Here is a 25,940-nt window from a genome sequence, read left to right on the forward strand (position 1 = left end):
CCATAGATGTGATAGGCGAACGTAATTAAATCAGGATTAGGTTTAAAACTCGGAACGAGACAAAGCAAATGTCGTAAATTATAATAATGTCTAAATCACATTAAACCAGAACAAGAATTTCCCGTTTCCTTTAATCTAGACACACCCTCGCACTTTAAACTTGGCTATTATGCATCGGAAACAAAGCCACTATGTATTGTGGTTGTTGCAATTTCCAGTTGAAGATTTACACATCCCGTGAGATGTCAATGGCAAATAGAAACCCAATAAAATTCTACTCCGGCAAGTAAATTTCTTAGTCAGGAACTAGGCGAATACGTACGTCTTTATCTCCATCTTGGCCACATTTCTCACGTGGTCGATCTCTATCAGTGCTATTTTATCAAGTTACAGTTACAGCAGTTAATAGTGTGTAGTTTTTGATGTAGAAGGGGGTCAATGTATTGTAATCTGTAACCAATGGCTGACCACTGATCGTGGTCCTTCTAGCCTGCATTTAACAAATTGAGTTTTGGTCCGCCCATCCAGAAACAAACACTTGTAACATATCTAAATCGAGTCGCAATGATCTGGTAGATTCGTGGGCAGGCACATAAAGAAAGTCGACCACTTTATGGTGACACCTCGACGTAAAAGTAACGATCCAGTAGTCTGCATTAGATTAACCATAACTCCTTGCATCCGAGCTGTTAGTTACAGGACGGTCGGCAACTAATGACGAATGAAGAGCAAAAATGCGTCGTGGGTGTGGCGGATTTACGTGCGTCACACGTTCCTGATGTCTGGCCGTTTGTTGTTGCGGAGATACTGAAGAGGGCAATTCCATTACGATAGAATTTAGCCTAAGGAATGTTAAGATTTATCCATCAAAGAAATGGTGAAAGATTAATGAACCCCATTAAAGCCGGGATTAACCTATCTGGGACCTAATCCGAAAATCGTAATGAACTTTGAAGGAACGGTTATGAATAGTTTACAAAGGAAATAACGACGGTTTGTTTAATACAAACAGAAAATTGAGCAGTAATTGGTTTATGGAAATGCGCCATCCATTGGGGGATCCACCCTCAATCGCTTTCGTTTCGGGGGATCGTAAATAAAATTCATTCGGTCGCGAGGTTTCATTTGTCTTACTTGATATAAACGTGTCTCTTTTTGACGCCGGTGATTAAACTTTGAAGGACTATTAATTGGAACAAGCGCGGAAAAGGTCCGCAATAATTTTCCACGAACAAGATTAAAAGACAACATTCCGTTTTAGACGGTCCGATTGTCATGCAAATATTTTTCCCCATTGATTTCGGAGGTTTTATTGACGTAACCCAAATTTATATCTTGATCTTCAATTATAAATTTCCCAGTATGGCACAAACACCGAGATAAGGAACAAGATTACGGATACTTTATGTGCAGTTAATATTCATTGTACTATGAAAACGAGTAATGAATGGAAACAAAGCGTTATAGTTGATAGGTCGTAGGAACGTACAGAGCTTACAAAACAAGTTTCAGTAACTTATCCACAACGAGATACTGAATTGTGATTTTATTTTTGTCCTACAAATTAAAAGCAAATGACCGTGTGGGATGCATTGTTTCAGGAACGGTTCAATGAATTATTTAACTTGGTGATTGATATTAATGTTAGCGGACACACGGCGAAATTAAACCGCTTCTCACAACTTTTAATTTGACATTTTTTAATTATCTTTTTTGTAAAGTAAATGAATATTCCCATTGTTTGTTCACCACCCACAGTCGTATAAAGAGCAAATTAGTTTTCAGTGAGGTTTAAAATCAATATTAGCTAATACCTACATAAGTTAGACTTCGATGTTTGTTAATATTGACTATTTGAATACCTCAGGAACACATCATAAAAACAAACTAATCATATTAATATTAATACTCCAGCAACAGGCAGTGAGATTAAAATCTTTGCAAAGCAATGAAAATCCATTCAAGGCAAAACTTTCACCGAATGTTAATAGACACTGTTCTAAACGATTTTAAAAAGTTTTTAATCCCCCAACTCCGACGGAATAGACCAAAGTTACGTCCCGAGGCGAATGGCATGATAAATCCAATTTGGTCTTGATATTTTTATGGCTTTCACCTACTCAACTTTCACGTAAGCTAAAAGTGCAAAGGCAAATCATAATGTCGTTCAGTTTCAGTCGCTGCAAATTAATTAACGAGAACAAAAGCTGAATGTAAAACTTTATTAATTAATTTAAAGTATGTACGAACTTTGAAAGGATGACGTGGGACGATCTTCCGAAATTTACAAAAAAAAAATCGGGTCGAAAGTGTTTCAGGAAGTAATCGAACAGAACAGGCGAATAAACAAACGGGATGACATTTGAAAGCAATAATCTACCGAACGCGGCAATAAAACGTATTCATTAGACTCGCCAGTGACAAGTAAATACGACTGTACATTTTCAAGGAACATTCAATTACATAATCAGATGCAGTGTTATGCAGGCATTTACAAACACTCGATTCGTATCCCCATTACTTTTAGCACCGATCCGTTCATTAATTCACAACAATGGACTAATGAGGCGACTAACAAGTCCGGCCCGGAGCAAACAATCCGGTGGAAAAAGTCTACATGATATTGGCGCCAAACGGTAATTTTGGGGGATTAGTGTTATGGAATAATACGGTTTTCGATTGTCGATTTGTTTCGACACAAAATTTCAAAAACTCATCTAATACATATCGACCTCGGTGTTCACCGGGTTAAAATATGTTTTATTAATACGTTTCATTTCCGGCAATAAACCACAACATTAATATCGGAATTGCCATATTTAAAAATTAAGGTTAATATTAATAAATTATAGTTTTGTCGTGTCCATCTTAATAATCATACTGTATCAATAATGAAAATTCAATTTGTGCAGTTATATGGCTTTCAAATTGAAATATAAATCCATATGGAAAATGTTTCATCCAAACCTATTATTAATTCACAAAAAAATTGAAAATTTTTAATATTAATAAATTATTGTTTTGTTGGGTCCATCTTAATGATCATACTGTATCAATAATAAAAATTCAATTTGTGCAGTTATATGCCTCTCAAATTAAAATATAAATACATATGGAAAATGTTTCATCCATTATTATTAATTCACAAAAAAATTGAAAATTTTTGTTTGAAAATGTTTGTTATAGTTACAAACAAATTATAGGTAAGTAAGATGTTAAAAATATACATAAAATTTTCGGATAAATTGAGAAACACCTAGCATAATACATACAAAATAATCATTTGAAAACAAGAAATTATATAAATATTAATATTAAATAACGTAAACAGGAATATATCAATGCAGGTAATAATAAAAAAATTAACATAACAGTTGGAAAATAATTCTTTCGATTCGAAATAATTATATATTTGATTTTTAATTACCGTTTTAAAAATCTTTCCCAACAACGTTATTATGGTATTACTTTACTTATTTTTAGAGGCTGAAAAAAACTTCCTGAAACATATATTTATCAATTTAGTCAGTGGTCTTATAAACAGATTTTTAACATATTTTAAGATATTGTTGTTCATGCCATAAATATCACGACTTAAATGTGATCTTATATTGTTAAAAATAGCTCATTAAAACTTTGAATTCATAATGATATCACGTCCCCAAAATAATCGAAATGTATCTTATTCGTAATTGGGAGTTCTTCAGTCAAACTCTGAGCAATGCCGAGAAAATATTTATTAAAACTTTCTGCATCAATAACATTACCAGTATAATTTTTATTGAATCGCTTAAAATGATAAAATCGACGAAAACAATATATCATCACATTGTAATTATTGAAATATTATATCAGTTTATACGTTAAATTGACCTATTTTAAACCAAATTTATAATCAACTCATTAATATTAATTTTCCAATATTTTAATAACAAAATTATTCGTATTGTAATTTATTTTACATATTCATTTTGAAGACAATTTTTATTAAACTGAAATAGATCGATTTTGTGTTGTTCATTACATGGACGACATATTCTGAAACTGAAACTGGCTACAAACTAATATATTACCACTTAAAATTTTTTGATTTAACACCCGCCATTACAGAAGTCATAAACCGAGCTTTGAGTATTTGTTTACAAAAATTATATTCTTCATTTGACTGCATATGCTAGATAAGTGCCATAAACATTTTATAGGGTATTTCGTATCGTCTGTGAAAGTTGTTTTATTACGATTCTGCCGCTCGCTGAAAATAAATTTCGTGAATACGTGCATCTTTGACGACCTCAATCATTGCAATTTTAAAATATTTCACACACGTACTCTTGGGAATTCGCGGCATAAAGTAAACCACAAAACAATAAAAGATTGTGTTTAATATCGTGTTTAATTGATCTTAAAATAGAATAAACACGTTTGTTGGCCATCAGGAGAAATCTCATCGGCCAAGATAATTTTAATTTCATGCAATTAAACTTTTATGTTACAAATGAAGTTGGATAGCACAAGCATGGGAGTGGTTTTTGTGATGGGACTTTAGTGGGTGATAATTTTTATTATTTTAAGCGTGCCTGTCAAAATTAAATTAAGAAACAATGTAGTAAAACGCTGAACAATCTACAGTACAATCTTCAACGCGAAGCTGGTAATTAATACCGCCCACTAACATCAAACCGACTGCATGTGGGAAATTTTATACTAGATTATTAAATATTTTAAGATTTATTGTCTGATGTCTATCTATGAAACGGGCTAAATTAGGCTTTATTTTACTGTCAATTGTTGTATTGTTTAACGGCATGCCATTCATGGAAAGGCTTTTCAATAAGAAACATCGTAAATACATTTAATTAATGGAGAAAGTATCAGTATTTTGTATAAAATGTTTTTAATACGTCGTGTAATTGTGGGGAATTTTATGTGACTGCAACATTCTTGATTAGTTCCAGACAAGTTTTTTGTTCAATGTTATTTTATAATTTTAAGTTTCTGATAACTTGAAGTTAAAGTTCTTGGTCAGTTCTCGCCTTGAGTGAATCAATTGTGTGGATGCAAAGAATAATATTAGCATAAAATCGTAGTTTCACGCAGTGTTAATTAAAATACAACTAAAATTATTTACTCAAGACTAATGGAAATGTGTCATGTGCGTTTATTTATTGCTGGACAAAGTACCTGGCCGTAAATCTACAAAACAAAGCAAGACTATTCCAATCAGTTGTTTAAAATTCTCGCGGATAATATTTTAAAAAATTAACACTTCAATCTGAAGATTCGAATAATGGCTTTGCGCAATAACCGTGTTATTAAGAGGACGACCGCAGTGTCTTACCCGAAAGTGGGTTAAGTAAAACAGTTCCTCACCTGAAACAAAAATAAAATTTATATTAATATGCACACTTTTTAAGTGTCAAGGATTTTAATACGTTTTCCCTGCACAACAGCAACTGTACTAATATGAAAAATTACTGTCGCTTTCACGGCGAGGAGCGCAATTTCGAATCGACAAAGAGATTTTCCTCATTGTCGCGTCCGCTGAATGCACAAGATTCCCGGTGACAGGGATCATTCGTGATGATATTCGAGGGGTGGGTTCCCGTTGGAGGCAATCAGTAAAGGGCGTCGACTGAGGTGCAGTTCTTCGGTCGGACCTTGTATCGACGGCACACCCCGTCTCTGATTGGATCCATACAACTACGAGATGCTGCATTTGCATTAAATGGAAATTTCGTCTTCTGTGTGTATCTTTTATTGCGGCCGTTTAAGCTGCATCTCATTTTCAAGTAATAAATTGAACACGTTCACGATCGGTTATTGAAATTGATGGGACTCGACGCTCAATGGGACTGAAATAAAACCGATTTGTTTTTTATTTAAATGGCATTTGCATCACAATATGAGATATTTGTCGGGAATGCGGTGCCGATAATTAATTCTATCGGGGAGTTCTTTTCACGGTTTCTCGAGGAATATATTAAGATACTTGGAATTTAAATTGTATTAATGAGCGTAGGAGACTCGGTGAATTTTTGAAATGATCAGTACATTTTCAAGCGGTGATCCGGATTTGTTGGGTGGTGTCTGAAATTGATAACAGTTAATTGAGTGATCGCAGCAGAAAATTACCATTTTATTGCACTGTCCCCTTTCCGGCGTCGACTCGGAATGAAATTAACCTCGCCTCAACAAAGGCGTCCGTAAATTATTCATGTGCCAGAAACTCTAAACCATTTATAATTAAATACCTTCTTATATTTAAGTGCGGCCACTCATGGACTGGATAGTTCGGAGCAATTACTTTGACAAATACCCTGCGGTCCCCGGCGAATCTAATCTGGTGGGCACATTCGCTGAAATGTCTCAAATTTATCGGGCATACTAGATCAAAGTAGGTTGGCTGCGATCACATTCTGGGGTAAATTCGCACTGGGGGTCGACCGGTCCCCCCTCTAGCTTCCCTTACATCCGCCAGACGCATAATTCTAGTGTTGTCTCAAGTTTCATTCTTGCGTTTCGTGGCTTCTAACCATTTAATCCTTGGCGATGGAGCGAGCAAATATCATTTACGTTTGTACGTCACCGTAAATTTAACTTATTCCATGTTCATCGATTTAGTTCACTGTCACCATGATCGCGAAAGTTACTGTTTTATGACAAACAATTGAAATTATCTCCCACATTAATTATTTGTATTTATATTCATTAGTTTCCGGTTGATTAATTTAGTTTGAACAATTCACGGCGGTAATTTAGTGTGGCAGGACAATTTTTGGTTTCACGCAGCGAAACCAAAATTCCGATTGAATTCAGAAAAGCCGCAGATAACAAAGCTCATTTGGAATTTTAATGTGATTCATTCGTAATGTAAATGACTCTTATCGCGTCCTAGTTGGTTGATAGCGCACTGAACAGTGATGTATATCCAGTGATTGTTTGCAGTGACATAAATGGGCCAATAATATGAAACTTAATGCATGTTAATCATTCGGAACTGCGGTTGTTTACGGCATGAACGACAAATTTGACAATCGGATCGTCCACTCGAACGGACATGAGTAATTTGTTTTAAATAGATCACCGCTTATCCCCAATGGACACCTGTCAGGGTACGGTGATGAATATGTCTGGAACACACGGGGTTTATTGTGGCTTGTCACAGGTGGTAGTCTCTTTAAAGATGACCTTCTCTGGCCCGCGTGGGACGTCCACCACGGCAACGGGCGCCCGAACCAGCTGGCTCATCACGGACCATTAAAAATGAATTAGTATGTGCTCCAAGGAAGTGGATCAAGAAGTTGCCAAACTCCTCCTTTTACATTGTTAATTACACTCCTTTCATAGAACCATCTGATTTATCACTGAAATGGTTTATATTCAATTTCCTTTGTCTAAAGAATTATTCTACAAATATATTACATTTAATTATATTATATATATATATATATATATATATATATATATATATATATGTTAATTCAATACATAGTATCTAATTTTAAATATTGCTGGATTTCCTAAAGAAATTGTAAAAGATATAACAATAATTTGATTAAAATATATAAAATGCAGTGTCAGTAAATAAATTTTAAAATAAATAAAAAAAAATGTGACATTTAGGAAAATTTATGAAGAGATTCCAGTTGGAAAATAATTAATGTAAATAAATTGATTGAACTTCTAAAGTAGTAAACACATTTAAAACACATTCGATATTACAAAATTTAACAGATAAATTAAATAAATAAACACCTGCCCGTTAAAGAGATCCAACAGATACTAATTTAAATTTTTCATTGCATTACCATTTCCCAATACAAAAAAATTTGTAGTGAATTATAGTGTGTCTCCATCAAATTATACTTTAACGGGCCCATAAACCACTTCGTTTTATTAAAATGTAAATTGAACCTGCATAAATATACAATAAAAGAAACTGTTTGTAACTACGGTTTGCTGTGGTGTGAAATTTGTAGTTTGTCTTGTTCGCATGGGCCATCTCGGATGATGTCATTTTGATGGAAGGGTGTACAATAATATCTCGTAAATGTTTTATGATGCGTGTCATTTAATTTAAGCTGGTGGAAGTTATAAAAGTATACCGCTAATAAACAATTGATAGCTTAATTATGCATGGACCGAAATTCAATATCCCGTATATTAACCGTCAGCTGAATTACAGCAACCCCACAAGTTTATCCGCACCATTCTTACATAGATGGAGAACGAAAACTGCAACATTCCCACAAGATGATTATTCGTAGAAGTGTTTGAAATTTATATTTCATGGGTATAAAATCGTTGCGCATTCTCAATTCTTTTGAAAGCTGAGCGGTCCAGGAAATGTATTTTTAAAAGCATATGTGACACACATCCAGAGAACGATCAAAAACAGAATTATCACCATTCCCAGCGTTTGCCTTTCTTCCGTAAATACTTTTGAAATATTACCCCCCGCCATCTTTATCGTAAATCGATGTCGGCTTTAAAGTCGCTGGAACATTTATTGACACGATTTTTACTATTATATCGAAAATATACGTGGTTAATTTATGCGCATTAAACCTAAGGACGCCGTTTTAAAACGAGTACTCGAGTAAGTTCTTTCAGATCACGTTTTCAATTATATGGTTATCCCTGAAAGTACGTGACCTATAAAATACATTAATAATGACAATTTGTTCTAATTGCCACGCCGCCGCACAATCGTACAAGAACGATTTAATTTAATCATCTCCTGTATTATTTGAAGACAGTGTTATTATACTTTATATCTATATAAAACTGAAGTACATTGAAGTAGCTGTTCTTATAAAATATACAAAGCTGTATCAAATATTGATTTAAAAAAAGAAGAGAAATATTTTTAATTAGGGTGAATGCGCCAGTAATTTATATTCTTCAAATGAGTTTAATTAAATAACATATTTTAATCAGTAGTAAAGACAAATTTTGATGCTAAATATATGGAAGACATTTATTATTTCTTATATATTAGTCAAATAATTTATTTGTTAAATCTATACAATTAAAAAAATATTTATTTGTATTTTTAATATTCAATGCATTGGTAAATTTAGATAAATTTCTGTTCAGACTTCATTTATTATTGTCGTTAAACTTGGCCATAAAAAAATTAAAATCGTTTAGAAAAACAGAGAAAGTTTGTCTTTAAATCTAACAATAATAAAAAGAAATTTGCAATGGGAGGTCATTATTTTAAAATTCTGATTAGTCTAACCAATCAAACTTTAGATATACTAACCAAATAAAATAGAAAATCGTTTAGTTTTTTTACGATTCTATAAAATATTGTACTTTAATGAACATCATAAAAATCAGCTTTCTCCGACATCCTACATTATGAAATCCAAATTGAAAAGTACACGTTGAAATTCCACAATTTTAACAAATGTCGTGCCACTGTGTTTTTGACAGCGTACACACAGATGCCGAGAAGATTCGAAGTGTCGGTAGGCAGTACATGTATGGTTTACAGGTTGACCAAGAGCATCAATTAGAGACCACCCATCGTGTATTTACCAACACAAGCAACGTCTTAAGTGCAGCGGCGGACGACGCAACATCCCCAGCAGCTCCATCAACAACAATTTGCATCGGAGATTAAAAACATCGACCTTCATGGTTGCGAACCGATTGTGAGATTGGGAGGCTGCAAAATCAACACCGGAGAGAGCGACGATCATTGTTCCCATGGTCCAAATCGTGCGGAGGTAATACGCAGCAACACACAATTAAAACCAATATTGGCTGACGTTCCAAAATATGAAAGGAAAATATTTTTGTAGCGCCGAACAAACAGAAAGATGGGAGTATTGCGTTGCCCAAACAGTGCGCACGGTTTGCGGAAGCGGCGGCAAAACGTTTATCGTGAAAATAAAACGCCGTTCTGAGGCGTAAATGTTGTTGGCCAATTACACAATATCCTGCACTTTGCCCATTCCGCCGCTGATTTGTTCAAACGTTCATCCAGATACGTGCTAATGCGCAAAAAAAAATTAATTGAACTGTTACCGAGCCTGACATTTATTTCCTCAATGTGTGCTTCATGTACCGTTCTCTTTTACATTTCGTCGCCGAAGTGGCGCATATGTTTTAAATAGCAACTGAACTACGCAAAACTCATCAGATTTGCACCAGCGACAAGAAGCCCCGTTGATTGGTCATCTATTTTGAATTGAACACGTTTTGTTCCCTCATATCACCGTACCGCACTCGACCTTTCCCTGGGCAATTTCACGGCCAATTTGATTTCTATTTAGCCGGCCAATAATTCGGCAGCATCTTAATTAATGGAGCCGAAACATGGGGAGGGTCTCGATGCGATAGTGCAATTAGGTTATCAAAGCAATCAGCGCAAACGGCGAAGATCAAAAGGGTTAGAGTGCGGACCGACCAGAAGTGGTTGCGGAAAGTTTCGGCGGAGTCCATTGCCGCCGCCGAAGTCGCCAGCTTCTGCTGTTTATGGTCATTCGCGGTCGGATCGTGTCATTCACTGGTTTCGCCTGTGGCTGTTTATTATTGGTTTTGATGCTCGTTGATTTCGTACACAATTCGGGGGGAGGAAAACTGAGGTTTAACCAAATGGTTTGGGTTAATGGAACGAGGTTATTGATTTAATAAATAAATTTGATGGGAAATTACATTAAATCTAAAAAAAAAATTACTAAATATGTATTCCGAGTTTAAGAAAAAATTGGCAGTTACAGTTATAGAGACTGCCCATAGAATATGCATGTTTATATGTTTTTTTATTATTCAAATATATTACGGACTGTACAAGATCATGACAAAATATAAATACAATTCAATTGAAATAACAATTATTATACAATCATATTATTTATGGATAGTGTTTGTATTCACTTAAATTTCAATGTACTTGATTTTTAACATTATTATAATTGTTTGCATCATTGTCATCGTTAATTTCAAAAATACATAGACTTTTTGTTCTTTCAATTATTTAATTTGGTTCTACAAAAGGCTTATTGAAACTAAAGTAAGAAATGAAAATGTTTAATTCAAATTTATCTAAGTATTACGTGAAAACGGCATCAATTGTCGTTTTATATTTTGTAGTACTGAGCTTCCGTTCATTGGACATATTTAAATAAATTTTTCACTAAATCCATTCAATTTCACTTATAAGATAGGCACAGCACTATACGTCAGCTGTATAGCTACAGATATACTGTTAAAGGCATGTCGGTGACGCGAACGCACGGGATTTAACACATCCGAAAAGTGTTTAAGACGCACAGTACACTGCGCGTGCACCAGTCCTAAGCATGTCGGTGATGCGAACCCATAAGATTTTCACCTACCAAAAAGTGTCCAACGCGGCTAAAGAAGTTTTCACTTCAAAAATTTACTAAAAATGTATTCCGACTTTAGGAAAAAATAAAAATTTGACCTTGTTCGGGTGAACATACAGTAGTGGCAATAATTGTAACAACTTATTAAAATAAAGGGTATTTATTTAGGTAGATAAGTCGATTTTTAAGTCCTACAAAAAACGAGATAAGAAATGTTATTTGTAATAAACCAAGAGTATGAACAGAAGACATTAAACAATATTTTTTAAGCTTTATATAAAAAATATATTTTAAGTATAAAAACTAAACGAAAAATATCAATTATGTTAATTAAAACTAAATTAAAAATATTTAAGAAAAAATGGGATTGATTACATAAATTATGAATTAATTAAGAACTGTTATGAAATAATTTAAAAATATTATTTATTATAATATATTAGGTTTTTTTCCTTCGGCTCAAAAAATTAAAGTTAATGGGATAAACCACTTTCTAAATTAATCTTAAAGTCACTACTGTCAGCCAATTATATTTGGTACTTATTTATCATCTGCATTAATACGTTCTTAGGCTAATTGGATCGCATCTATCATTAAAAAATACACTCCAATTAATCAAATTCCATCGATAACAGTTTGATTTACGTCAAGATCCAGTAATTATTTTAACACCTAATATAATCTTTTTGGTAGCGTCGAAGATCGTTAATTATAGATAACATAGTTTCCGATCCTCGTTAATTTTCGCCCACGGGTTTTCCCCCTAATTAGATTTATCATTTATTCGAAAGCCACGAAAATATAACAATATTTTCCTGTGCGATTCCCATTTTTATTTATAGCCGCATGCCGACAAATCATTCAACTTATCTGAATATGCGGTTGAACGATCGCGCGTCTACTGTTCCGAACATAAATCAGCCCTAATCCAGGACCGGCTTCAATACACCTATCGAAACGATATAATCAAGCACATAAATATGCAACATATAAAAATGAATTCGCTTCCCTCGTCGTCGATTTTTTTTTTTTTATTTCCGACGACTGGAATATCTGATTCGCAGTGCGGGTACAAAAACGGCCGTAAATCATTAGTTGGAATAAACAGTATTATAAAGATAATTTTTGGGAGGACGAAGGAAAAAAAAGAAGCACACTAAATTGGCGAACGGTTTTCATTCAGATACGGTGATGAATGGAGTTTTGCAGCCGAGCGGAAAAAACTAAATCGACCAAATTATAATTTTGCAAACCAAACAGTTTTCGATGATTCATATTTTACATTAAAACATTTTTTCTTGTGCTCATCAACTTATTTTGAACTGGAACATTGCACGTTAATGCTCGAATATTTTCACCATTAATCAGAATGATAATTTAGAGAAAGTTATTTATTGTTAATTCGCTGCATAATGCGGTTAGATAAGCTTTATTTATAACTGTATAAATTAAGTGTCATGAAGTTTTATTGTAATTGATTAATAGATTTTCAGTACTGGCCAAACAATTTAAACTAAACCACCATAATTCTCGGGAATTAATTTTTTTATTGAGTACGATAAAAAATGTGTTAGCCTTAAACCATTGTCATATCTTTAATCCGCATCCATAATTCATGAAAACTCGTTAACTAACCTCATGGATGTAACAAAAACTGCAAAAGTTCACATTGTATTCGCCGTATAGATTGATATCTTCATTAATAATTGTTTTTCGTTGTCAAAATATTATCAGACTATTACCAATCAATCATCTATAATGATTAATTTTTTTTACTAAACCGAGTTTGGTTCTACAGAACGAAATTCTCGCTATTAAATCTACAATAAATCCAACAAAAACACGTCTAGTCGTCCCTGAATATTTTAATGATTTTACAGTGGAATCGGTCTATTATATTCGGTAAAAAATCTGCAATTTCACAGAATGTAGTTCAGTAATTGATCCAAGGAATAATGATAATTACACAGAAACATTTTAATTGTCGTCGTCTCTGGAGAATCAAATTACAAGAAGAATGCAGATATAAAATGAAACCGTTGCATTGAAATCAAAATCCCTAAAAAAAGAATCATCCATAATTAACTCAAATTATTTTTCCCGAAAACTTGCCATGAACATCAAACTTCTAAACTATTTACATAATTAAGAATACACTTGGCCACTACACGTGAATAATTAATTCCAACCGACGAACCTACACCGTTCATGAAGTGCTCCCGTCTCCATTGTATTCGGTAAGTTTCAGTTCTTGGGTTCACATTTGACCTGAAGGGTCCGCTGAATAGACAAACTTGGGTGATCATTTACATCAGGTGTTCGAACTAGTTATGAACAGACGGATGATTAACTGAAGCTTAAGTCAAGGCTAGACGGCGATGTTAATTGAACGTTAGTTCATAAAGATGTTTGCATATAATGTTACCTGAGCCGATATTATTTATAAACAAATTCTGATCACGCACCTGCAACAAAATAAAGATGGGTTAGACGGTAAAAATGTATTTCACATAAAAAGCTATTGTCCTTTATGGACGACAATGTCTGCTTTTAAATAATTATAAAGTAAAAAAACTGTCGATCTGATCTAATCGCGTAATAAAAACAGACTGTAGAACAGACGAAAGTTTTAAGTAACTTCATTGCTACTTAAAGTCTAATTGAAATTCAAAAGACATTTCGAAATAAAAGGCTCCAACTTAAGATTAGCATTTATCATAAACTTGTAATTTTATCAAACTTCTTGTAGAATATTAATACAATAACGAAAAAAGTTTTAAAAAATGAAGACGTATTAAAGGATCTCAATAAATCAGACATTTTGAACGTTCCCCTAACACAAAATACACAGAAAGCAAGCCCATTAAACACTGAGCCAGGATTTCGAAATAAATCTCCGACAATTCTTTTCATGATGTCGCCTGTAGACTTTTTATCCCCAGTCGTTCATTTTTCGTAGGCCAGCGACGTTTTTTGCAGTGCTACAATTTAAGAATAGACAAATTTCCGAATAGAGCAAGTTTCAATGCCGACTGGCAACAGAACAGTGAACAGACCGGAGAGAGCACTACAAAAAGTGCCGTGTAGTAATGGATTGTAATAATGTCCGGAAAGATAAAGGTTTACGGCTTTTATCATATTAGAGCCGTGAGGGGTTATTTATATCTCCCAAGGAATGAATTGGGGGGCTGGCTCGCATATTGTTCTGGAAACAACTGATATCCGAGATGGGGATTATTAAAAAACATGCTGTAGCCCTCTCAGTACTCATCAGCATCCGGAACCGTTTCGGTGTTTATGTATTGGGAATTAGTAAATGTTGATGGACGAAATTATAATCTTAATATTTAAAATACAAAAAAATAACCGATGATTGATCTGCCATGTACCAGATTTTGATTGATGAAAATCGTGAAATGTTTTTTTAACCTCGTAAATAAACAGCGTCAATGGTTCAACATAAATTTTATACATCCTATACGTATCAATCAATGAAAAGCGTTTATCATTGTAGCTAATAACATAATGAATCGTGACTGGGAACTTTTTTATTTGTTAAATTATCTGATAAAATCTAGAATCGGACTCTCCTAGAAAAATTGAATGTGATTTTGAATGAAAATATTATTCAAATCATTAACATTCGATCAAGATAACCATAATTAGTATGTTTTAACAATTTTTTATGCCGCTCATGGACTTTCGAAACTCTTTGTGTTGGTGGCTTAAAAAGGGCATGCATTTGAATATTTTTAATAACTGTTAACAAAACTAATTGTAACACAACTTTCATTAATGGTTTGAAATGTTAAAGAACTTTTAATTCAAACTTGGAAATTTTAGCTTTTCATGTTATTAATCAAGACTCTGCATACAGAAAATTTATGTGACAAATAAATTAAATAAACTAACTGTTATATGGAACAAACTTATATAAATATTTAATTAACTTATTTTTATATCAATGTATACATTTTTTCAAATTAATTTTAATGAAACTATTTAATTTGTACATTTTTTGTCAGTATAATTGAATTATGTTATTATTGTATTCCATTTTATGACACTCTGCAATATTTATTCGAGATATTAGTTAAAAATAATGATAATTATGTTTAAATTTTAGTTCGCTAAATTACTTTGCAAGCGCTGTAATATTTTAAGCATACAGTAAACACAAACTTCCGATAGTTATTGAACCTCCTCAAGTCGGCGAAGAAGTAAATACAAAAGTAGGTTGAATTTCAAGGATCTCGGAACGTTTAAATTTAATTCGACGAGTTAAAATTCTCTTAAAGCTACTCGAGTTTTCCACTTTTTGTTTGTAACTAGAGTCTAGAGTTTGCAGTAGTTTGTTTTTGCTACTTCCTAATTGCTTCGATCGTAAATAATATTTCTTAATTACTGGCATGACTAAGATTGATCTTCATTTTTAAATATGATACGAAACAATAAAATTCTTGAGCTCAAATAGATCTGAAATAATTTAATTAAGTTGTGTGTTTTATAAATATTTCAGCAAATCGAGCATGGCCATGAAATATGCATCACATCATCAAAATTCTTCGAATGCCCAAATCTTAATTTTAAATGCTGCTCGTGATTGCTTTAATTAAATTTACACGGATTCCGTGCATATTTTTATTTAACAGTAACGACTACATTATTACTTCTTCATGCACCATGAACGTTGAGATGTTTGTAAACTGGAAATGTCGACCAAAATACACAGTTTGTAATTTATCGCCCTAGTTACAAATTGTACACGATTGTTAATGCAAGTTACAATTACTTAGTGAGCATGTGTTCAGACTAAGCAATCACGTCTAATTGACGTAGTATTTTGCTGTTAGTACTTCACCGAAAAATTAACAAGTCATTCAGAAGAAAATATTGGACGGCAAGCTATAAAACTTCAATAAGCAACACGGAATCTTGGAATAGTTAGAAGTTATACGTCCCGGGCGTCCCATTTCCCTAATAAATAAAGTTTACGATCAATAAACAATCCTCCAGTTATTCCCTTTATGCGGGATGCATTTTAAAAGTGCGCCCCGTAATGAAAAGGATATAAACAACCGAACGAAACGGCGCTACTGGAACAAATCCGGACGCGAGATCGCAACATTTACCCCGGAGATAACGCGACGTTTGCCCGACGTAATACCCAGTATATACGACACTTTCATTGTAATTGCGGGATTCAGAAGATTGTTGTTTAGCTCACTTCGATGGCTTTAATGGCGACGAATTAAAGAATAAACTGTTTAACATTTCGACATTTTTTAGCGGAGGAGGGAATCGGTTTGTTCCAGATAAGCCGACTGGAAAAGAGGGGATTCTCAAACTGTAAACTGAAATATTTAAATTATGGTATACAGGGTTGTTTTTAATAAAAACAATAAAAAATGGAATATAAAAATATAAAATATTTTACGGGTTAAGTTAATTTTGTGTTATATATGTTATTTTTTTTAAATTTATTATTATTATTAAAATAATGTTTATAAATGTTATATGTATTAGTTCTTGTTTTTTAAAAAATGAATCTCTATTTATTTTACTCTGAGATAAAAACAATGAAATATTCAAGTAGTATCTTTCACCAAATTCAATTTGTTGGTGTATCAAATTTAAGGATAAATTCAAATACCCTAATAAACCTTTTTGAAGCTCCATATTTGACTATCAGTGAACGTTTCACTTGTTTCCACAGAGAGAATAAATTTTACAATGAAATTTTACTCATTACCGTGTACGAATTGTTTTAGTTCAATGGAGAATATTTGGTTTGTAAAATCGGTATAAACGAACAATTTCCAATAGGTATAATTATTGAAAATGTGTACAATTTCCCAGCAGACAATTGTAGACTTCAGGCTACTTTCCCATTTTGAACTTTTTCGGCTTCGAGTAATAAAAACTGCTGAAGCAAAAGTAAAAGTTTAATTCTTATATGATGGAGCTTTCGAATGGAAACACGGTGAAGAGCTCGTATAAAATGATTGGGCAAAGATTCTCCGACCATTGTTAGTAGTTTATTGAAGGCCATAAAAGACTTGTAAAGCAGGAGGCCAACAAAGACGACAATTACAAGCGATGGCCACTAGGTGTCCATAAAAAGTGACCATTACAAGGTTTAGTGGGTTTTAATTTACGTAAGGGTCATCGGTCACATAATAGAGGTCGAATGTGACGTCACACGTGCAAGATACAAACCAAGTAGAAAATGTATAAAAGCATTTATAGTCCCTAGGATGGAGCAATTAACTGATAAACGTTCGGCGGGCAGATTTATAGCCGATAGTTAAAACTATTAAATTATTTCCGTCGTTTGCTCGGCTGTTTGATGCGATGATTAATTTTTTTGCAGTGTTCCAACGCTGATTGATTCCTTCGCCTTAATTGATTCCAATTAATTTGCAAAACAGATCGGTTTTTAGGTGCCTGTCATCGCTATTTCAATTCGAATTTGAAATGGCAATATTCGATGATACAATTTAATTTAATACAGACCGAGTAACAAGATTAATCTGAAATTCAAATCATATTAAAGTAACCCAATTTTAGAAACTACAATTTAATGGGGGAATCCAAGTTCCGAAGCGAAACTAAGTTGCCAATGCAAACTGTACACATCGCAACAAATTATACGAGTTAATCTGTATTGCATATCCATACATACAGGGTGGTCTTAGCCCCATTTCAAACATAGTTGTCAAGTCACAAAAGGACCAAAGTAAATAAAACTCTAACGAAACAATAAGGGAGAGTGAATAGCAGTACATCGTTCACATTGTCACCTGTTTCATTGGAACATCTAGACAGACCCTTGATTATTTTATTACCCGCCCCCTCCGTAGATGCAACGATGGCCGGTCGTAATTTTTACGAAGCTGTCCCGAGATGTTGATCTATAGTAACAATTTGTGTGGTGGAATGTTCCGAGAGAAAAAGAGCCAACGATGATGAGCCACCCCTGGGGTCCATGCCGAAGAGTTATTTTAATACAGACGTTTCGTGTTTGATGTTCCGAGATAATTAATTTAATTGTGTAATGACCGCCCTCGACTGATGTTGTCGCTGTTTCATCTGGTCAATGTCTTAAGGGTAGTTTTTTTATAAAGAGAATTCGTTTCTTGGAAAACTGAACCCGGTAAAAATAATTAGTTCAGCCGCTCAGAATAATGAGGAATTGTGTAATGTTGAAACTGTCCATACGGCTTTGTGCGGAAGCTTCTTTTATTTTGTTTTCGTTGATCCAATTGCAACAAAGTTTTATCACATCTTCTGTAGTTTCAAGCCAATCTTAACTTGAATTTGTTTTGAAAGGTTTGATTTATTATCCAGAAAAACTAACGACTTAAGAGAAATAAAAGGGCTACAAAATAACTACAAACTTGATGTAATTTTTCACTGTTAAGCTTCAAATGCAATAATTAAATAAACACGTTCGAATACTAGAATATGAAGAAACCATATGAGGGGCAAAAGCCAATTTAGTCTTCACATGTCTGTTTTTAATTTAATTAAAATATTAATTTAACACAAATAGGAAATATTAAAAAATTTCCCAATGAAGGCGTATAAAATCCTGTGTGGTTATATGGGCATTTCTGGAAGGATTTTAATTATTTTTTTCCATAAAATCATGCAAATGTCGAAGTGTCTGTAAATTTATCTAGTTATTGAAGAATCAATTCCTCCACGCCACTGGATTATACGTGTGTTAGAGTCATGATCCCTGATTATTTATGATCGTTTTCAGTGAAGGCTGTTGTAATGAGACATCTTAATGTCGCGGTGTCGAAAAAATAACTGTTAAGCCGCCCCCGTGATTAATTACACTTTGACAGCAATTGTCTCACCATTTACTAATGAGAGAATTTAAAAATAATATTTCACGTGGTGTCTGAAGGATTTATAACTTTTTGTTGCTGCGGTCCGAAACACCAGAACTGTCAGGGGTCGAGGCTATGAAATATTAAATCCCAAAACGGACAATATTGTTTGTTTCTTTTCTTATTCAATGATTTATTAATTATATTACAATTGTGTTTTGTTATAAAAACGCTTTTGATTAATTGTTGTTTACTTAATGTGGAAAGGTGACGGAGTAATATTCAGTTCCTGCAGCTCCGTTGAAAACGTACACAAGCTTATTGAAACAACAATTTTGATTTAATTATTTGATGGAGCAGACGTGGTCGTTAATCTGACTAAATTTATACTTGATTATAGTAATAAAATACATCAAATTGATGTCTAAAAAATGTCAGTTCTAAACACAGGTGGTCCACTTATGTGATGCTGCAGTCACGCAAACGTCACGGAGGTCCTCATCAGTTTACTTTCTGTCATTTTAGAGTAATATATGTGATTTCCTACCGAAAAAATTTCCTTTTAATTATGATGCTCCGACGACAGTTAATTTGAGTAAATCTAATTAGTAGATAATACTAAAACGGCGCTACTTCCCCAGTTCAAAACAAAAACTACAAATTGAAATTTCTGACAATATTAATTATAATTTTAAAGCGCTCTAACGTAATTACACTGTGAATGGCAGCGTTGTGATTTATTAGAATCAATGCTTAATTTACTGCAACTATTATAATTAGCTCTATTTAACTATTAATCAAATTTTATACTGCATGGACGTAGGTAGAAAATTAGTAGATTAAATAGTGCCTCGAGCTATGATGTAAATTGAACAACCATAAAATATTACACTTTAGATTTGTGTGGCATTCAACATTGTTATTGATAACTAATACGTGTAAACGATTAGTAATTGACAGGATGTAATCGAATAATAGTTGTGAAATTATAAAGATAAATGAGAATTCTAGGTATAGAATATTAATTTCATTATTATTAATGTAAACTCGAATAATTTTGTATTATTATTAACTTGACTATATAAATAATTATAAGAAAATAAAATTTGTTTTATTCTGCATGCAAAATTTAAACTCTTGAATAATTCTCTTTAGAGTAAGTAAGTAAAATTTTATAATTTTAATTAATCTCTTTAGAAAAATTCAGAATTTGTGAATATTCTAACGTAAATTCTTGTAATTTCACGTCGTATAATTGAACACTGATACTGTTGAGAATTTTTAAAATAATATTCAATCAGTGAATATTCATATATTGCAACTATTTGAATATTCAAGTATTAGAATTTCTATTTATTAAAAATGTATATTGATAATCAATGATGATTGACTGATTAATTCAATTAGATCTATTCTAATATCTGAATGTGCATTAAACCAATTTGAAATGTCAATTATACTTCCAATCACATTTTCGAAACTTGCTATTCTGAATGAAATTTTTACATAATGGATGTAAAATTGAAACATTTGGCGGAGTATCACATTCCAAAACCGCCCGATTTGTCGGTCGATCAGGCGCAAGATTAATAGTTCGAAACATCCGTACGCTAACACAATTAGTTACATTAAGCTGTTTCCGTATCGCAAAAAAAAAACCGACGGGTCAAGTGTATTTTTACCAGATACACCATGAATAATGAGGCCAGATTACATTTCCATTACGGTCCTGTAATTAGGCCTTTGGGCTTTTTGTCACACCGCTCGTTGTGGGAGTTCTGGCATGTGCTCTCTTGTTTATGGTCCCCGATAGCATTTATCGCGATGTGTCGATGTCTCCTCGAACGGGGCGCAGTTTAAAATTGAAGCCGACTTATTCATAATTGTTTTAAGGAATAAATCCCGTCGGAAACACGTACGTGCACCTGTTACAGAAACTTTCTAATATATCGCGACGATTTTCAGATGTTTCGAGAGCAGTGTAACGCTGAAATAACACTTCGCACTCCCGTACATCTGGTGCGAGGCATGTAAATGGATACGGGACGGAAACGCAGCAAACGGTTTTTGATTAATGATTCCGTACGATTTTATTAAATCCACATCATCACCGTTCCCAACTAAGGGAACGGTTATCTGCGGAAAGAGAGGCAAATCCTCGATATGGAATGGACCTCACGCGCTCCCGTCATTTTTGACGCTGATATGTGTGCGTTGGTTCTACGTTTCGTTTCTCACACGGCCACACATTCCACAAGTTCCACGAAAACACATGTAGAAACTATTGAGTTACACTATTTAAACGCGTTTGTTTAAAAGGGCTTAAGTAAATAGATTTCACTGGTAGTTAAAATTGTGATACAAATGAAGTGGTACGCCGCTTTTGATGGTTTTCGATGACTTACTTTATTTGCCTTTTAACCAATTCTCGAATGTTTCCACTCATTGAATTTATTCATTATGAACTGTGCACTTTCATGGAATGTTCGTTACTCCGTTGGAAAGCAAATTAACTGCATTTCCTGAGAGAACTCAAAATACACGGTACTTTACGCCTGTCGTCGCTAAATTTCAGACGCTTTTAACGATCAAATTTAATTGTCATAATTTTACACTGTGTGCTCAGTTTTCCAAGGGAAAATAATTGTTAGTTTAATAGTGGTGTCTCTGGAATATTTAACGACTTTCAGCGATAAGAATTTAATTCCGCCGGTCCGACATTTGTTAATTTTTAAATTTAAAATTTCTGAATGGCTGCATATATTTAATAGGCGCTGCTGAAAGGTACGATATAGCATCTAATTGATCGAGAGCCTTCGTTAATAATTATATAGCCTAGTCCTTTTCAAACAGCAGCTCGCAGTCGGGGCGACGTATAATTTAATTGAAGCCGATTCATTTCCACCATTCGTACCCACGGCATTTCGAGTGGCCGTTAAATATAAAATTCGAGATCGGTCCGAATTTAATCTTAATTGATTCATTGAGTATAATAAATCAGACTTTTGAAGTCGCCGCTCCGGTTTCGGTCCCGGGACTCATTCGGCGCGGACGTGGGTCGGACCGAGCGCGAAAACTCGATGGGATATGCCCATAAATATATTTTATTCCACTCGAACGATACTACGATAATCGTTATTCACGTATTACCCGCTAGTGGTTTAAGGGCGATCTTTCAACGGTGATGGCCGCTTGACCTACTGGACATAAATTTCTGTGAAGCACCCACTAGTGTTTTATGGGCAAGGTCTTTCGATATATTTATTATATTGTTCATTAAGATACAAAAAAAAAATAATTATAAAATATTTCATAAATTTGCAATACATCAGAAGATACGGAAGATATACACTATCGTTCATAAGTAGAGCAAAAGAATTAAAAAACATAATAATTTTATTAAAAGAACGATTCTTTTTAATTTGTATTAATTTTATAATTATTAAGTGACTAAATATTTAGTAGTTCTCTTTATATACGGATATCTTTATTTACATAGTTTTTATATAATTTCGAGTCAGGTTAGTTAGTAAAGCAACCAAACCCTTTATTAGTGTCCATTCATCGATACAAATCAAACAACAAATTGTAGAAAAGTTTGGTAAAAAGCAGAGTAAAGTTGTAGTCGATTTAAACTTAAACAAATCGATCATTTCGGCGACGAATTCCAATTTTAACAGAAGGAATACACTGGAAGGAGTTCCCTAAAAAAAAATTCCCTATTCGCGACCATAAAACGAAGACTAAAAGAAGCTGGTTAGTGGTTAGTTTTTGGAATAAAACATGTGAACTGGACAGGTAGCAATAGAAAACAATTTTAATTTCCAATGAAAGTCGGTATCAATCATTCAAATCTGACGGCATTTCATGGGTGAGAAGACCAATTAATGAAAGGTATAATCCCAAGTACACTAGAAGGAAGCACCGTGGAGGAGGTGTATTGGTTCAGGATGTTTTTCTGGATTTGGCATGGGCCCAGTGGTTATGCTTCCACTTGCCAAAGGTAACATAAGTTTACAAACTGGTTTGCTTCTCAAGGAGTACGTGTAATGTCTTGGTCAGACCTCAATCTAATTGAAAACCTTTGGGATAAAATTGATTGGAAATCTATGCAAAAAGACTCACAGACAGACAATGAACTCTATGATTATACTGAAAAATTAATGAAATGAATGTTAGAAGTTATTAAAAATAAAAGATATGCTACTGAATATTAAATAAAGGAAGTTTCATAACTTATCCGAAATATTTTAACCAGATATGTACTTCTAAATAAAAAGTCGATTTCCTAAAAAAATTCTAAAATAAGTCCAAAAGAAAACGAGATAAAAAAAGTTTGTAACAGACCTTACTCTACCCCTTTTTATGCAGTGTTTACTTTTTAATATTTTTAATTATTGTAACCCAAACAATTTTTATTTGGTTTGTTGTTGTTTCAACTGAAGTATACCGTACGGAAGTACAAATTATTGGTGAATTGCGTGGACAGATCCCAGATCTGTAATCTGCGTTTCCGGGAACAGCAGCAGGAGGAACTAGTCCGACGAAATTGGATAAGACAAGTTCAAGTTTGTTTGCAGGTTAATGGAGAAATTTTTGAACAGCTTTTGTAGAGTAAGGTTTGTTACAAACTTTAACATTTTTTATCTTGTTTTCTGTTGGACTTTTATAAGAATTTTTTGACAAATCGTCTTATTATTTATTATTTAAGTGCATATCTGGTTAAAAAATTTCGGTTATGAAACACCCTGTATAGTTGTTGTTTTTATTTTCCAAATTCTTTAGACTATCGAAAAAATATGAGTTTTCAGAGACAAATAAGTAATGGTTACATGAAAATTCAGAGACAGTCTTACAAATTTTATTTAAAACTCTTAATGAAATAAATAGTTCAAAATATAGTCAAAAATTCTGTAAAATTTGAAGTTAAATTTGAAAGTTACTGCAATTAAATAGATAAATGGATTGCACTAGTGTTTAAGTATTTTCCTCTCCTCGTATAAATTGGGTTAAACATTACTGTACACGGGAATATGAAACGCGTAGTAACCAAATCAGATTAAGTATAAACTAATGACAGGATCCGACATTTAACTGACATGCCACACAAGTTGAGTTCAAAATTAAAACTTATAGTTTATAACTTGTCTGTTCTGAAAGATTTACAAGTTTCGCAACTGTAGCGCAACACAATCAAAATGAATGGCATTAACTTAGAGTGTAATGTTGGCAGTCTTAAAGTGTTATTTGCATAATAATCCGGTTTAATTGTTCGAATGTGTCTGGTAAAATATCCGGAAAATAATTAAACTTCTTAATTTCCGTAAATACTCAGACATTTATGCATTTTAAAATTGAGTGATAACGCCACGGTTGAAATTTAATTAAAATGGCACTTGACCGCAAAAAAGCGCCGTCGAATCTCCACATATTAGTTCAATTCAAGTTAATTTAGGTAAATGCTGGCGGTCGTAACGGCAAAATTAAGCGGTGGCTACTTTATTTCCCTAGGGGATGAAGACCATTATGTAAACATGTCCTCTGTGGCGAACGCATCAGCCACGTTTAATACGTGGACAACTTACATCATTGTTTCAAACTAATTTAGATTTACAGTCGGCTTAAAAGCTTACACGGTTTAATCACAATATATCACACGTGCAGTGCAGTGTAGACTGGATATGTTTAAAATTTACTTGTCGAAAAATGAGAAATTAAGTTTTTTAAAGGACGTCGTGATGTTACTGTTTTATATGTAAATGTTGAGGTGAAATGTGCAAATTTAAACATGCGGATTCGGACGGGCCCAGATTTTCTTAAAAGCATACTCCTGAGAAATCCCACACATTTAACATGCAAATTACGGCCAGCTTTGTATGGAGGTGAGAGAAATGAAATGCGAAATGTGGTCAGGAAACTTCGCAGTTTTGGTACTAATGTTAAAATTTGGGGGAAATATGCAGACTCAATTAATTAATGATTCGGAAACATAGATTTTAGGTATCAATTATTTTGTACCACATTAGTTTAGTAATTATCAGAAAACGATGTTTCAAAACCAGAAAACCATATCAATTAAACGAACTTTATAAATAGATTATTAGAGTTTATGGCAATTATTTTATTACTAATTAACTACAATAATAACATATCAAAACCAGCAAACACACGTACAACAATTAATTAACAAGTTTCTCGTATTAAAATTATATCTATTATTACTAAACGCATGTTAATGTTTCATTGAAAAAACATAAATTTGCAAGCTTCGATTAACGTAATAAAAAGTGCAATAAATCAGAAAAATAGGGCAAAATAATAATACTAGGAAACTGAAGTAGAGGCGGCATGGCGTGTATAAATTACGTAAATCCATGTAGCTGTCAACGTAATCCCGAGTCTACAATTAACATATTACTACTAAACTAATTTAGTTTAAATAAGACAACAAAGCCCGAATTGTTACCGAAATTTAATTACACGCTTCGACTTGTTTGAGGGCGTTTAAGAAGTGAGCAAACATAGATATACGTTGATATCTGTAGACGGGATATTAGTGATTAGTTGAATAATTTTCAGAACCTTCGTAGACAAGGAATTTAATTTCAAGCTGAGTGAAAGCATGCGTTATTAATGGAATATTGATTTATTATGGTATTTAATTATTCAAAAGATACCATAAATCATTGCGACATCATGTTCTTTTGTCTTTATACAGAATCATGAAATAAAATAATGGTGTTCTACTTGTTATATT

The 25,940-nt window shown here is 33.3% G+C and overlaps 1 protein-coding gene across 32 annotated transcripts in view; it reads right to left on the reverse strand.

Annotated features, from left to right (window-relative positions):
* Positions 1–25,940, reverse strand: part of LOC109601354 (collagen alpha chain CG42342) — a 125,640-nt gene that overhangs the window by 16,861 nt on the left and 82,839 nt on the right. The window lies entirely within an intron of this gene.

The sequence above is a fragment of the Aethina tumida genome, chromosome 3 (genome assembly GCF_024364675.1).
Source record: "Aethina tumida isolate Nest 87 chromosome 3, icAetTumi1.1, whole genome shotgun sequence".
Classification (NCBI taxonomy): Eukaryota; Metazoa; Arthropoda; class Insecta; order Coleoptera; family Nitidulidae; genus Aethina; species Aethina tumida.